The sequence below is a fragment of the Catharus ustulatus genome, chromosome 5 (assembly GCF_009819885.2).
Source record: "Catharus ustulatus isolate bCatUst1 chromosome 5, bCatUst1.pri.v2, whole genome shotgun sequence".
Taxonomy (NCBI): Eukaryota; Metazoa; Chordata; class Aves; order Passeriformes; family Turdidae; genus Catharus; species Catharus ustulatus.
In genome coordinates this window covers 37662055-37676610 of record NC_046225.1, presented here as the reverse complement: position 1 = coordinate 37676610, position 14556 = coordinate 37662055, and the positions used below count along the sequence as shown (strand labels likewise).

The window sequence follows — 14556 nt, the reverse complement described above, 5'->3', positions numbered from 1 at the left end:
GTTTCACAGACAAATAAAGAAAGACACTCAAAATTGGTTACATGGGAAAGTGTGGATGTACAGCAGTTACTAGATGGTAAAAAAAGGATATGTTTTTTGTTCCTTAGCTTAATCACCATTTCAAAAAGAGTGGCCTGTCTCATCTTACATAAATGCATAAAATGTCCATGAATAATTACTGGAAAAGACCAATCAAGTAGACAGATTGATAGACTGCAGAGTTCTGCCATACTCCAATTTTCAAACTGGGGTCTTAGGGAATGCTGTCTGCAACACAGAATGACAGCAAGACTACAGTTGTTAGCCATATAAAGTTTACCACAAATATATCACAAATTGTTAACTGGAAGTTAAGGGTCCTAGTAGCAGTGAATCACAAAAGCATTGCTAGGCAGCTCTGAGCCCTCTTAATTTGCAAGTTTCAAAACTGTAAGCTCAATGTTATTGGTGGTTGGAAACAAACACCACAAAGCTGAGCAGCCTCTTTTCTTAGTAAACTGCCATTTGGAGAGAAATTCTCAAACAGGAGATTATTTCTATTATGTATTGTCTGACACCAAGTCGTATTGATTAGTAATTCAGTGAAATGATTCCCTTATAAGAGGCATGTTTTGTGGGAATTGCAGGCAATAGAAGCTGTTGTATCATAACATTGCACACATTCAAGTCTTCTACTAAATATAACCATAATGAAATAGATTTCATAAGGGCTTTAGTACATCATGTAGATGCAGAATCCTGTGACAGTTTTTCCCTTTTCTCAGGTCCAAAGCTACAGACAGCTGTCCCTACTTGGTACGAATTAAATGGTTTCTAACTTTTATAGCTTTAGCTCAGGTACCAATATAGATAATTCTTTCAATTTTTCTTAGTATGTTTTCCATCTTCTTCACAAGCTGAGAGCTCAACAAAAAACCAGAACAAAACAAAAAAAACCCCACAAACAAACAAAAAAAGCCTACCAAAAAACTCGCAACAAAACCGAACAAACCAAACAAAAAATCCCAAGCAAACCCATCTCTCCAAAAAACCCCAAACCCAACCCACTTAAGAGTAAAAATCATAAGACGTAAAAAAACATTGAAATGAAAGTTATGAATTGTAATAAAGTCATCATCTTGGCAAGCCAAACTCCACTGCTTTTCAGTCACCTGTGACAAGTAAGAGTGATAATGGCAGGATTTCATCCATCTTCAAATACTGCAGGTTTCCAGATCTCTCAGCTCATTGCCACTCATCCCCCTCTTTTTCTAATATTTAACAGTGTGCTGGTTTTAACTGGGGTGGAATTCATCTTCATCGCAGTGGCTGGTATGGGGCTGTTTTGGATTTGTGCTGAACTCAGGGTTGATAATGGGGAGATGTTTTTGTTGTTGCTGAGGAGGGGTTGCTCAGAGCCAGGGCCTTTTGCGCTTTTCTTATGGCCCGGCTGGGGAGGAGACTGGAGGTGCATGGAAAGCTGGGGGGAGACACAACCAGGACAGGGACCCAGACTGACCTCCATTCCATATGACATCACGCTCAGTGTATAAAGTGGGGGAAGAGGGAAAAAGGGAGGCACATTTGGAGTGATGGAGTTTGTCTTCCGAAATCACCATTACCTGTGATGGAGCCCTGCTCTTCTGGAGAAGGCTGAACACCTGCCTGCCGTGGGAAGCAGTGAATTCATTCCTTGTTTTGCTTTGCTTGAGTGCTTGGCTTTTTTCCCTCCCTTAACCAGTTTCTATCTTTTTATTGTTTTGTCCATGAGTTCTCTGGCTTTTACGATTCTGATTCTCTTCCTGATCCCACTGGTGGGGAAGTGAGTGAACAGCTGTGTAGGACTTGGCTGCTGGCTGGGGTAAATCCATGACAAAGTGCAATGACTTAAAAACTAGTTGGCTGAGTAGTTGAATTAAAAACTTTTCTAAATTCCCGGGTGTGTACAATTAGCAAGAAGCAGATCTCTAGACTGTACTCCTATTTTTATTCTGGCTTAAATAAATCTTTGTTCTGAGTAGTTTGATCAAATCAGGGATATCCCTTAGGTTTAGATGATAGAGTTTACAGAATAAGTGGGAAAAGGTTGATTTACAGTTTTGTCCTTAAAAAAAACCCAAAACACTTGTTTCAACTTGAAAAGCATATTTATAGAGCAGAAGACTAATCCAATTAACATTATTTCAAATTAAACTGAAGAATCACTGATTTACCCCTATTCCCATTTACTGATCCTTTGAGTAATGAAAGCTTGTCCTGTAAACCTTAGGTGGAAATGACGTTTATTTCATTCTTGATATACTGTAACAACTCTGACACTTGTATATACCCCAAAATGAACACAGCATCTGTGTAATTGATTGTTTTTTCTTCTTGCCTGCAAATGGTGCTTTGGGAGAAAGCAGAAATGACAGGAAAACTTCATATTCAATTAAAGCATGGTGATTTAGCACAGGACTTCTGTAGAGTGTTGGCCAACTGCTTGAAAAACCTGGATGACTTCTTACTAACCTCCAAGACACAGGAAGTGAACATGTCCTGAAAACATTTTAGATTTAAATGAGCAGACTTATAATATGACTGAAAATGAGTGCAACAATTTGCCTCTCTTTCAGGTTTATATCCAAACAGTCTCTCCAAACTTGCCCTGCTAAGTCTTTGGTGTCAGGGCTGATTAAAAGAAAGCAGGAGATAGAGGCCCTGTTCCTCCCAACATTTAGGTCAGCTCTGATACTCTCTTGTGTGTATCTAGGCCACATCTAATTAATCCCAGAATATTCCATCACTGCTGGATTACCTCTGTCAGCTTGTGCCTCAGAAACCTGGCAGCAAAGATTTTACCTTAGGTGAAGATTTTCCCCTGTCTAAAGGCAAATGGGAGTGGTTTTCTTCATTGTCTAACTATGTGATGTTTATGCAACAACTCACAGAGCCCTTAGGATGTAAAATATTTCGGAGAGGTGAATTCACTTGAAATCGCTGGAATGTTGCCAGATTTAAACGGAGCCAAGATTTCACTCCCAATTGTTTTAAGTATGAAATGACCAGCTTTCTCATTTCAAAGTTTGACGCTGCTATTCAAAAGAATCACATACTTCTTATTTTTCTAAGCCAAATATGAATACAAAGTGCTTAATCAAGCTAAGATCAGGAAAGACAAAAGATCTAAGAAACACAATAAAAATTCCACTTAAAGCCTGCTGGAGATCAGCAATAGTTGAGGAATTAAATTGTATTTTTGTGCTTTAAGTTGCAGCCTGCAATCCACCATGGTCATTACTAGACTTACATAAACAGTTTGCAAAGACATGTAACAGCTCCAGGAGGTGCTTAAAAAGACAAACCAACACTGTGGAGCAGTAGATATGCAACTGGTGGCTGCTGAAAAATAACCCAGAGCATTTGCTGAACTAAGAACACACTGCATCTGTGTTCTGTGCATCATGACAGTGAAGCACAGAATCACACCTCTAAAAACAGACCATTAATTAGCAATGCAAAATTTATGTGCAATTATGCAAGGTGCTGGCTGTCTCAAGCAGTACCACATTTTTATCCCAAGGGTGAAGTACCGTGACTTTTGGAATCAATGCTCTGTAAACATGCATTCATCTATGCAAAAAGGATTTTTAATTATACCTGATGATAAAGTACTACATGACAAGACAACTTACTACTTGCAGAACAAGAAGTACCTGTTATTGGAGATCTATTAATATGCACTTTCAAGCACAGGCAAAAAACAGCCCAGACATTTTTGCAGTGGGTGAGGTATGTTCTTTAACTTCACCCTCCACTTCTCAAATTATGTCCTTGCAATCTCCTTCAGTTAAACATCAAAAAGCTTTCATCACTATTTTTGCCCAATCATTCTTAAGGTCCACAGGCCAGATGCTGAGTATGTATAAATCATGCATGTCAAAATACATCAAAGAAACTATATTCATTTGTCCCAAGATTTGGCTTCTTACTTCTAGTTTTACCAGGCTTTTCTTTAAATAATCTTGTGAATGCCTTAACCACATCCACTTCCTACTGTATTCCTCTCAATCCCTTTCAGTTACCTCCTTCTTCACTTATAACACCCCCTCTTCCAATTATTTCCTTGTAAATCCTTTTAAATCCTAATTTTTCTTCTCCTTTCCTTTTTTTTTTAATTGTGTAATTGTTGGAAGCATTTGTAACTCTTTGAAATTGTACTTCTGAATGCATTTTGGTATGTTGACTCTAAGGCCTAAAGTTTCTAAGCAGCTTTCAGAATAATGAGATTTGTAGGCATGACTCCTTTGCACTGCTATAAAGATTTACTCTTTAGAGTTAAAAGATTTTTAAAAAATTAGTTTCTTTGTGCTGCTAGCTTGTAAACACTGTGCTTTGAGCATAGATCCTTTACAGCAGAGTTAGCCTTTTCTCTTTCAAGTTACTTTCTGTGCTTGAGGATTGAGAACGTCTACCCTTAACTTTATAACCCAAGGGTGTGTCATCCTTAGCAGCAAGTGATACAGGCTGCAGTTTTTGTCCAATTTACCTCCACTCTCCACTTAGCATTTGTGTGCGTACAATATTTGCACGACACATTTCTTTAACAGGCAACCCGTTCTCTTTCTTTGCCTGACCACATTTCCACTGATAAGTGGCAGTAACTTGCAGATATCTTATGGAAAGTCTCAGTCCAAAAATGGCAGACTCATGGGCCACATTTCTCGGGTTAGCAATGCTCAAAATGTTAATCTAAAATGCTTGGTTTTTACAGACAATTGTTCCTGACATTTCATAGTCCCTTATGCTTTCTGTTATTATTTCCCATCAAGTTTCATGACAAGTAAGCCTACCTCACATGTAACTATTGCCTGCAGTATGCCTGACCTGGTGATTTGGGCTGGGCTTGCTTTCGGGTACCTTTGTTTGCCTTAGCAGTGATGCTGTAGCACAGGTGTATCAGCGTGCCAAACAGGGTGAGGTGGCTTCACTGATTGCACCGGCTGGTACTCGAGTGTTTGCATTGCCTGAGGCCAGCCCGGCACTCCCCCACCACACCCGCTGCTCTGTGTGCTCTCCTTGGGTGCTGTGGGACATTTGTCAACTTGAAATCCAACTTCCTGATGCAATCCAGGATGCAGCCACGTATTACCACTTTTTTCCCCTTCCTTCACCTCCCCTGGCACAATGAAACCACATCTCATCCTGCTGTTTTCTTCTGGGCTAGTAAAGCATGTGGTGAAGCCCCCTGCATACCAAAAAAAAATTGCATCTTGTGCTACTGCTTCCTCAAGACATCACCAGATTTTGGGTGTCCCATCAGCAGCTTTTTGCTTAGTGGATACTGTTAATAATCAGCGATGGAAGACATAATTACAAAGAATTGGAGAATAAGAATGCAATGCAAGTCTCATGGAAGGGATGGAAGGAGAAAAAAAAAGCTATCTAATATATGTATATGTTTTCACACATGGTCTCATTTGCCTTCCACTTTCCTCAGGAATTATGTGATAGTCACTTTAGGATGACCCTGTTATAAAGTTATACATATGCTACATATGCCTAAGTAATTTGATAACCAAGGTACTAAGTCTTGTCTGTCATGCTGCCAAAAGCTGCATAAGTATATTGACTTTTCCATAATTAAAATGGCAATATCCATTCATTAGAATTAACTGTTTGCTGAAGAAAAACATAACCAGAAGTGTTAGCTGCAGACTTTTACAGACCCTGGAAAATGTTAAACTTACAAGAATAACAAGCATGGACATGAAAAGCTGAAAGACAGGTAGAAAGGTAAATAATTTAAAAAAGAATTTTAAAAAATTACAAGAATTGTTGAGTATTTCCACACTTTAAAGTGTTTAGAAGGCTTCATTCTTACCTATTTCTTGTACTAGCTGTGGGTTTATACTTATTTTTAAAATCTTTTACCAAGGTATTACTAAGGTAGGTAGGTATCTCAAAATGTTTTCATTTGAAAGAAAGAAGTCTCCTGTATTCAGAATCACCTCCTTGCTTAGCATGCACTAGGAGTAGAGAAGGTTGCAGTACCAAGGATGTATCTGAATCCACAATACATATTCCCATCCATCACGTTTTAGCTTATCCCCTTTAAATACAGGAGATTTGGGGAGAGGTATCGTGGTGGCATTTTTTTTTTTCACTTCGTTTTGCTGCCCAGTGATGTGACTTGGCATGGCTGCTTTAGAGGAGGCAAAGGAAAGGTGATCGGAATCAGGCTTTTGTTGCTTGGCCAGCACAATGTTTCAGGTCAGTGAGCCAGGTTGCCTTTGCTGCTGTGCTTTCACCTTCTTTCCTGTATGAACCACAGTAGCCTTAATACACCTTTTCTTGGGGGAAAAAAAAAAGCTTTTCTTCCCAAAGTATAGTAATTTCATGAATACAAGCTGCACTGAATATAAGCCGCATCTCTGGGTGTTGGCAAATATTTCGTTCTTTGTCCATAAATAAGCCGCACCTGAGTATAAGCCGCTCTGTCGTTCGCAGCGAGGACCCGCGTGCAACAAAGTTGCCAATTAGTAACAGAACCGCGGCAGGGCGGAGTTTACTGGCTCGGCTTGGGCTGTGCAGGCTCGGCCCGCTAGGGGCTGCCGACGGGGCCAGGTGGCCCAGCCTGGCGCTGCCACTCGGCAGGGCTGCTCGGGGCTGGCTGCTGCCTCTGGGCTCGCTCGCCCTGGCCCGGCGCTGCCCCATGGTGGCAGGCAGGGACAGAGCCCCCCCTTCTCCCGCAGAGGCGGGGGGGGACGGAGCACCCCGCCTCCTCCCCGGGCTGCGGCAATGGCAGCACGGGGCTCCTCCGTCTCTCCCCCGGGCTGCAGCAGAGGAGGGAAGGAGAGAGCTCTCCCTCCTCTCTCCCTGCCCCCCGTGCTGCCTGCAGGGAGCCAGGCTCCACCCGCGGCGCAACAGAGTAACAATTTGTAACAATCGCGAAATGCCAGCTTTTACTGGCAGGTGCTCGGCTCGGCACCCTGGCTGGCACTTCTGAGGTTGTAAATGTCAGAAAATTATTCACATATTAGCCGCTCCTGAGTATAAGCCGCATTTCCGGTGTGGGAGCAAAATTTTAGTCAAAATGGTGCGGCTTGTATTCGTGAAATTACTGTAGTTGTTTTCAGGTATAGTTTTTACAGATGAAGCATCATCCAAATGCTTTAAGCATACAAGAGTCAACTCCTAGAATCATACATAGCCTTAAACATGAAAGGATGCTTCAAGAATTGTAACTTTTTAAAAAGCTTTCCACTTACAAGGTGATCCAGCCTGGATCTAGTAAATTGATCCAACTGTTCCTACAAGTCTAGGATGTCACAAGTGGTGGGACCAAGTTGCAGTATCCAGATTAGTACTGTAACAAGCACTCCCTAAAGCAGCATGCTGTGTTTTGTATCTGCTCTGCCAAGTGCTGGACTGGGACAGTGCAGAAAAGAAGCCAAAGGTAATATATTTTCTCCTTTTTGTGCCAGCTCTTGCAACTCCAGGGCTTTTTCCATAAGGCCTCAGTCCTAATAGCTTTGTAAATAAACTCTAGCTGTGGCAACTGAAAAAACCCACAATCTTCCCAGCCTTGTTCCCCAAGCTGTGTCACCCTTCAATCCCACCTAAAACCATGCAGAATGCTGAAATAGCCCTAAAGGCAAAAAAACACATTAAAATATGCTTTATGAGATAAACTGGAAATTTTGTGTGTTCACCATTAACAAACTATTTTGTCTTTTCGGCTTCAGACTTGTGCCTCTTCCTCCTTGAGGATAAAGAGTTTCCCAGGGTTTCTAAAGGACTCTGATGACCTTTTCTGGACTCAGCTGGCTTTTTCAGCAGGCAGCACTTCCGTTGCCATGGCACTGGGAGCCAGGGCCCCAGCTCTAGTCAAAAGGGTTGGGGGATTTCTTCTGAGGCATCACTGCCACAAATAATAGAGCAATTAGGTGAGGATATATAGATGCTGCCTGGGTTATCTGACATGGTGTATTTTGCTACAGATAGGTAGCTATGCCATTTATGGAGCAAATCACTGCTTTCTGAATTTCGTCATGCAAAAGTCCACTTAGGGACCTCTTCTATACTTAACTTCACTGTGGCCTGAGAACATGTGCTTCAAAACAGTGAGTGGTGGTGTACTCTCTAAGGGAAATTACAGCAGCTCTTTCTGTGGAGAAGCCAAGTGCCAATAGGCATTCTCCTTGTAAACCATATTTCATTAACAACTAGGAGACTTCTTGCCCCCTCCACATGAGCAGCTGCTGTTCACAGTCTGAGACACAAACCATCCACAGCCAAGCCATGCAGAACCACAGAACTCCCACTGGGGTTTGGCTTTGAAGATGGGAACATCTCCATGCAAGTAGCTCACATTTGACCCTTGCACACAGCTGTCACCATTACAATCAATAAAGCTTAGAGAGGGGTCTGCAATACAGTTTTGTCACCAGATGCACTCTAAGGACAGCAATACAAAATTCCCTTTTGCCAGCTCACTCAGATCACAGGACACAGAAGGATCAAGGGTCTGCCCCAGGGCTATGCACTGACTGGGCTCTTCCTAGCCATTCTTTGCTCCCTGTTGATATCTCCCCTCACTTCTCCATAATCTTTGGAAAAATAGGTGCTCTGTGGAGGTATTTTCTGATTCTTTTTTTCCCCTCAGGTCAGCTGATGACAGCACATGTTTGGGTTTTTTTGGTGTTGTTGTTGTTTTGGGTTTTTTTCAAGGGAACCAGAGAAAAGAGAAGGGACCAAGATCCATTCTCAGTGAAAATGTTGTTCTTTGCTGAGTATTAACAAATGGTGTAAGACCACTAAACTAACAAAGAGGTCAGGTTTTGTACATTGTTTAAAAGCAGAACACTTATGAGCTTATGTTGGTTCTCCCCAGAAAAAGCAAATAAAGACTATGATCTATTTTAAAACAATTCTAAAAAACATCCACAAGACGCTAAACACATTTTACATGCCATATACTATAAAACTCAGACCTAAAACACTACTGCTTCTCACAGAATATAAATTCAAAGATGCCAGACAAGGTCTAATCATTTTACTCACAGAAAACTACTTATCACACAAATAAAAACTTTTGTTAAAAAGAAAGGTGTAATCTTTAAATGCATACACAAACTGCTGTTAAATAGTTTGTAGTTTGCTGTTCTTCTGGGCAGAGTAAATATTTTGTGATATACTGTTGTCTCTTCATCTGAAATGCAAATTGTTTTCTGTATTACTGATATAATAAAGCTTTTAAAAAAGATGAGCTGCAATATTTATGTATGTCACCACTCAGACAGTGCTCAGATACCAAGTAAAGAATATTCTAGCAGGCAAATAATAGAAAAATATGTAGTTCCCCTTCATCAAACGTGCTTTAGAAGGAAAGTAGTTTTACTTGATGGAAGCTCTCAGGGGAACTGGAAACAGAGATCGTATTCATGACTAGACTTTCCTTAATTTCATCACATATGCATTGACAAGACAGTTCTGAGAATCACCACCGCCCCAGCCTTTAGCTGTAGTCTATCAGAAGATTATCTCAGTAATGGGTCAGGTGAAGACCTAATGCAAGGGAAAGGTTTCTTCCAATGGAACAGAAGTTCAGCAATATTCCCTATACCAAAAGTAGGTAGCATACAGAACATGAAATTTATTGTTGTTGCTTTTCACTTACTGGAAATTAGGATGTGGCAGCTCCTAAACCAACATACACATTTCTTAGCAGAAAAGCTGTGCCTCCCTACCTTCTTCTCCCACAAGCTGCAATCTCAGAAAGAGTTAAACACACAGTTTTTGGTGTCAGGACTACAACTACAAATGACTTCATGAGTTCCCTTCTGATACTGACACTTGACTTGCCAACATCAAGAAGTTTAATCACTGACCTGATTTTTGGCTGGTGTGGTCTCATGTCAGTTGTGTGTCCCAGTCCTTGAAGGGTCAGGGTCATACCTTCTTTAAGAGCTGCAAATGCAGGTTTCTTGTCATGAAAATGGAGAAGGCTCAGCTGGTTGCTAAGGAGGAAGTAAAAACAAGACCCGAGGTCAAACAGCTGAAAAAAACCAACCCTGAGCATGTACTTGTAAAGGCTTTATATAAATCTTTGTCATGGCCTGTGGCTTAGTGGGATTGATGAGGAGATGGCAGTTCCTGCCCCTGATTGTAGTCTCCTGTGCTGGTGGTACCAGAATGGACCCTCCTGGGTTACCTAAAGCACGTGGGGTGGCCTAAGGAGGCACTTCAGGGGAATGTCCAATGATGACTGGTTTCCTGCTCTCCATTGGAGTTCTGGGAAGCACCAAGGAGGTGACAATAACCAAGTAATCCATCTTCTCCTCTAGTTCAGGCAGTAGCTACAGAGCCAACCTCTGTGGCAAAGGGCTGTGAGAGATTAGTTTGCAGGTGCTGCTACTGGGGTTCTTCTGCCTTAGCTGCACTTTCTGAATTCTTCCCACTTCTCTGTTAGGAGACACTATCCTTCTACTTACCAGTTTGCTTCCCCTTGCCAAATAAAAGTTTGTGCTGGAATTTCCTTGAAGTTGAGCTTATCAATTCTAAATTGGGAGGTATGTTTAATTAAAACAGCGGTGAATGTCACTTGAGAATCACTTAGGCAGAAGAAAAAAATATTATTAAAAACTCCTGTGTTTTTTCCCTCATCTTAAAAAAAAACCACTAAAAAAAACCCCCCAAAACAAACAAACCAGCTAGTTAGAGCAATTATCCAAATACAAGCATGCCACCAGACACTCTCTTATGCATCTACTCACTAAGGCTTTCACCTGAAGAAGTCACTACAATTTCCCTTCAAAAACCAGACAACAGATACTGGTGCTGACCAGAAGTGCAGACACATCTCCTTCCCACCTGGCTGGGGCAGCTTGTTGTCCAGACTTCAAATTCTCACTGTGGAGACAGGCAACACTCCTACAACTGGTGTGGGGAATTATCAGTCAGAAAAGCAGGGATGCAAGCACCGCTGCTGAGCAGCTAATGTTCAGAGCTATTGCCCAAGCCGGTGGTACACAGACTTTTCATGGAGGGCATCAAGGGCAGCTGCCCCATACAAGCCCTACGATGTGTCTGTAGGCCGAGCTCTTGTCGCTGACCTCCTGTGTCAGAGAGCTCTGCTACCGCTGCAAGGAGCTGCCCAGGCAGCAGGATCACAAAGTGCACTCACCCTTCCCCATCCACAGACATTGCAGAGGAAGGAGGGAGGCCAGGAGGTAGGAGCCTTGGATTCTCTTCTCGACTAGCTGGAATACATGGCAGCATCTCAGCCTGGAAGCAAGAGTCAAAGCAGAAACTCGCCTAGTCTCCCTGTCACTCTTCCCAAGCTGAGAAGCTGCATTTGGAGATGATAAACATACTCCAGTAAACCTTTTGTAACTAGTGTCTCTCACATTCTTGCAAATAGGGAGAGAACATTCATTTCAATACAAGGTACAGTTCTTTCTCTTCTCCCTACAAGTCTTATTACTCGCCTAATACACTCATACCTGCAAGAGCTCTTTAAGCTTTTTCCTTGAAGGTTTGCACCTGATGTTATCAAGGTAATTAGATAATTGACACACAATTCACAGAAGGCTCTCTGGTTTCTTTATATACAGTATTTTCCTCGGGCTGTGAACTTTAAATGATGCAAATGGGGAAAATTCTCTGTTGTTTTACAGCTTTTAACTTTAGGCTATATTAAAACTAATGCCTAATTGATCTTGATGTATCTAAACCACTTCATTTTTCTTTTAGTAATAATTCTTTGTTCCTAGTTGTTCTCTTGCCAAGGGTCATGCCTGTAATATTAATGTCTCCAGTCTCTTTAGGGACTTGATATTTGTCAAAGCCCCCTGACTTAAAATTAGTTTTGTTGTTATAATCACCATTTCAGTAGGAAGATATTTACCAAGGTTTGTTCAATAGAACTGCCTGTAATAAATTGCTCCCAAACAGTTTAAGTGGAAAGGTTAGATAGAAAATCACATTCTTTTTCCTGATTGAGCTGTCTTCAGTTTGCATTTGACTATGGTATCCTTTACACTCTCTAGACAAGCAGCAGTCACACTTTCAATGCATGTTTATAGTTCTCTCAGTTTTGCTAGTTTTGATGTTCAGAGGTCTTTGGAATCAATGTCAGAAACAAATAAAATTAGATTGTGTCCACTTAAATCCTACCACAACTCTGCCATATGCAGTAGATGTCAGGGATGGATTTAATTAACAATTTTCAATTGGAAGATTTTAGGATAGGTGTACAGCACCAAAGAACTGAAGTGTATGGGCATGCATAAAATTAAGTTATAGGACTTAAAGAGACATAATTTTAAAAAAAACAAAAATAGATCCTTTAAAGATAATAATATGTAATAATCAACTCTTTCTTCCCTAGTCTTTGAAGATGATTGATTGACTAATACTGTTCTTCTATGTAACTTAAACTTTTGCAATTAATCCTCTTTTTGAAGATTATGTTTTTTATGTCTTACCAGTTGTAGGTAGAAGGACTAGCAGTGCTGGGAATTTCTAGGATTTTTTTTCTTGTTGCTTTGTTGGTGTTTTTTGTTTTGGTGTGGAAGTAGGACAAATAAATCTTGACTTACATGACTTTTTACTGGAATCAAGTCCTTACAAACTTTTTCAATGCTTCCTTACTTGTCACTTGAGGACTATTATGTGTATACAACTATTTTGTCCTCACTTCTTTATTTCTCTATTTAGGTGGCCATTCAAGACATGATTTTCAGTATTGTCAGAGCTTACAGTGCTCTTTGTTAAAGGAGAGGACTTTGTTTTCTCCTTCTGGTGATATTACAAGTCTGCCATGGCTGGAGCTGCGGGAACGGGAGCAGCAATACGGCCCTGGGCAACCCTGCAGCTGCTTGGGCTTGCCCAATTCTTCACCCACCTGACACAGCTGATTATTTTAGCAGCAGGAGATGTACAACAAACTGAAAAATTTATGCTGTAGCTTCCGAGAGGTATTTATTCATTCAGATCATGGTAATTTCTTGAAACTGCTGTTCAACAATCCTTTACTTTTTATCCTGTAATGTAATACATCCAAATATAAAATAGGACAGGTGTACAATTTTTATTCCATAGTTCAGCTTCTTAATTACAGTCCAGAAATGTACAGGCATGTGGTCTCTGTAAATCCTTTAAGCATGTCCTGAAAACATTATTTTAATGCACCAGTAAGTTGGTCAGTTTCTACAGCTGTTGTTTAATAACATCTAAGCCAACTATCTCAGACTAGTCAGCACAGAAGAGTATGTTTTCATTTTACTTATTCTAATGTATATATTACCAATTGTAATCTATTGTATAATACTTCAAATGCACACATCTGAAAACATTTCCCCCATTTTTCAGAGAGCTATATTTCCTAAATCACAATAACCAAATATTTTGACCTTGTTTCACAGAAAATTAGACAACTCCATCTTACTTTTAATTGATCTCTACTATAGCTGCCTATCAGCCCAACTCATTTCTGTCTGTCTTGCCTACTGGGACATTGGACAGGGGTTACACAAAGTAGTCTCCAATTCTTCTTGGCCCTTTATATAGTTTATAATAGTAGAATTGCCAGGAAATGTTTTTTCCTGAATGTTGTTTAACAGCAAGTGAAGGCTGTATTTCCAGACTCTCAGAAAAGTGAGAGAAATGGATATTTTGCAGGATACCTGCAGGAAAGTGTGTTTATTCACAGAGATGCCTGAAAAACACTCTGACCATCAGAAAGACTAGTTGATAAGTAGAAGTATCTCAGAGGCTCAGAAGAGACCACATATTTCTATTTTGCTACCTAGCACTTCTTAACCATATGTGCGCGTGTGTGTGTGTGTGTGTGGACTGGACTGCTGTAAGGTGTTGAGAGATGTGCAATGAACCACATTACCTGGAGAGCTGGACAATATCAAGCTACTTCAGCCTACAGTCTGAGGTGGAAAACTGCAGGTCAGGCCAAAGTTGGAAGGAATGTACCCCTTGCCAGAGTAACAACTGTGCAGAACAATCTTCAACCCCAAAGAACAGGTTTATGTAGCCATGCTGCAGATTTGTATGAAAAACTGGCAGCAGAGGCCTGATGCATCAGTGTCCTTCCAGGTGTAGATTACCATGATATGTTTTGATATAGAGCAGTAGCTGCAATTTGGAGGCTATGACAGGAATAAAGGAGAAAAAACTTTAGAATCATAGAGTGGTCTGTGTTTGGAAGGGACCTTGAAGATCATCTCGTTCCAACCCCCTTGCCATGGGCAGGGACACCTTCCATTAGACTAGATTGTTCAAAGCCCCATTCACCTGGCCTTGAACACTTTCAGGGATGGGGCATCCACAGCTTCTCTGGGCAACCAATTCTAGTACTTCGATAGTAAGAATTTAGCCCTCTCTTTTCCAGGCTGGACAATCCCAATTCTCGCAGCCTTTCCTCACGGGAGAGGTGATCCATTCCTCTAATTAAATTGGTGACCCTGCTCTGCACTCGCTCCAACAAGACCATGTCCTTCCTGTGCTGATGACCCCAGAGCTGGATGCAAGCCCCGTAGGTGGGGTCTCACCAGAGCAGAGCAGAGGGGCAGAAATCCC

The 14556-nt window shown here is 41.1% G+C and overlaps 1 protein-coding gene across 1 annotated transcript in view; it reads right to left on the bottom strand.

Annotated features, from left to right (window-relative positions):
• The window catches only part of GALNT7 (polypeptide N-acetylgalactosaminyltransferase 7), a 101121-nt gene extending 86578 nt beyond the window's left edge, over positions 1 to 14543 (bottom strand). The window contains exon 1 of the mRNA XM_033061072.1: positions 9852 to 14543. The gene's annotated coding sequence lies outside the window, so the exon portion shown is untranslated. The remainder of the gene's footprint in view (positions 1 to 9851) is intronic.
• Positions 14544 to 14556: the final 13 nt, after the last annotated feature.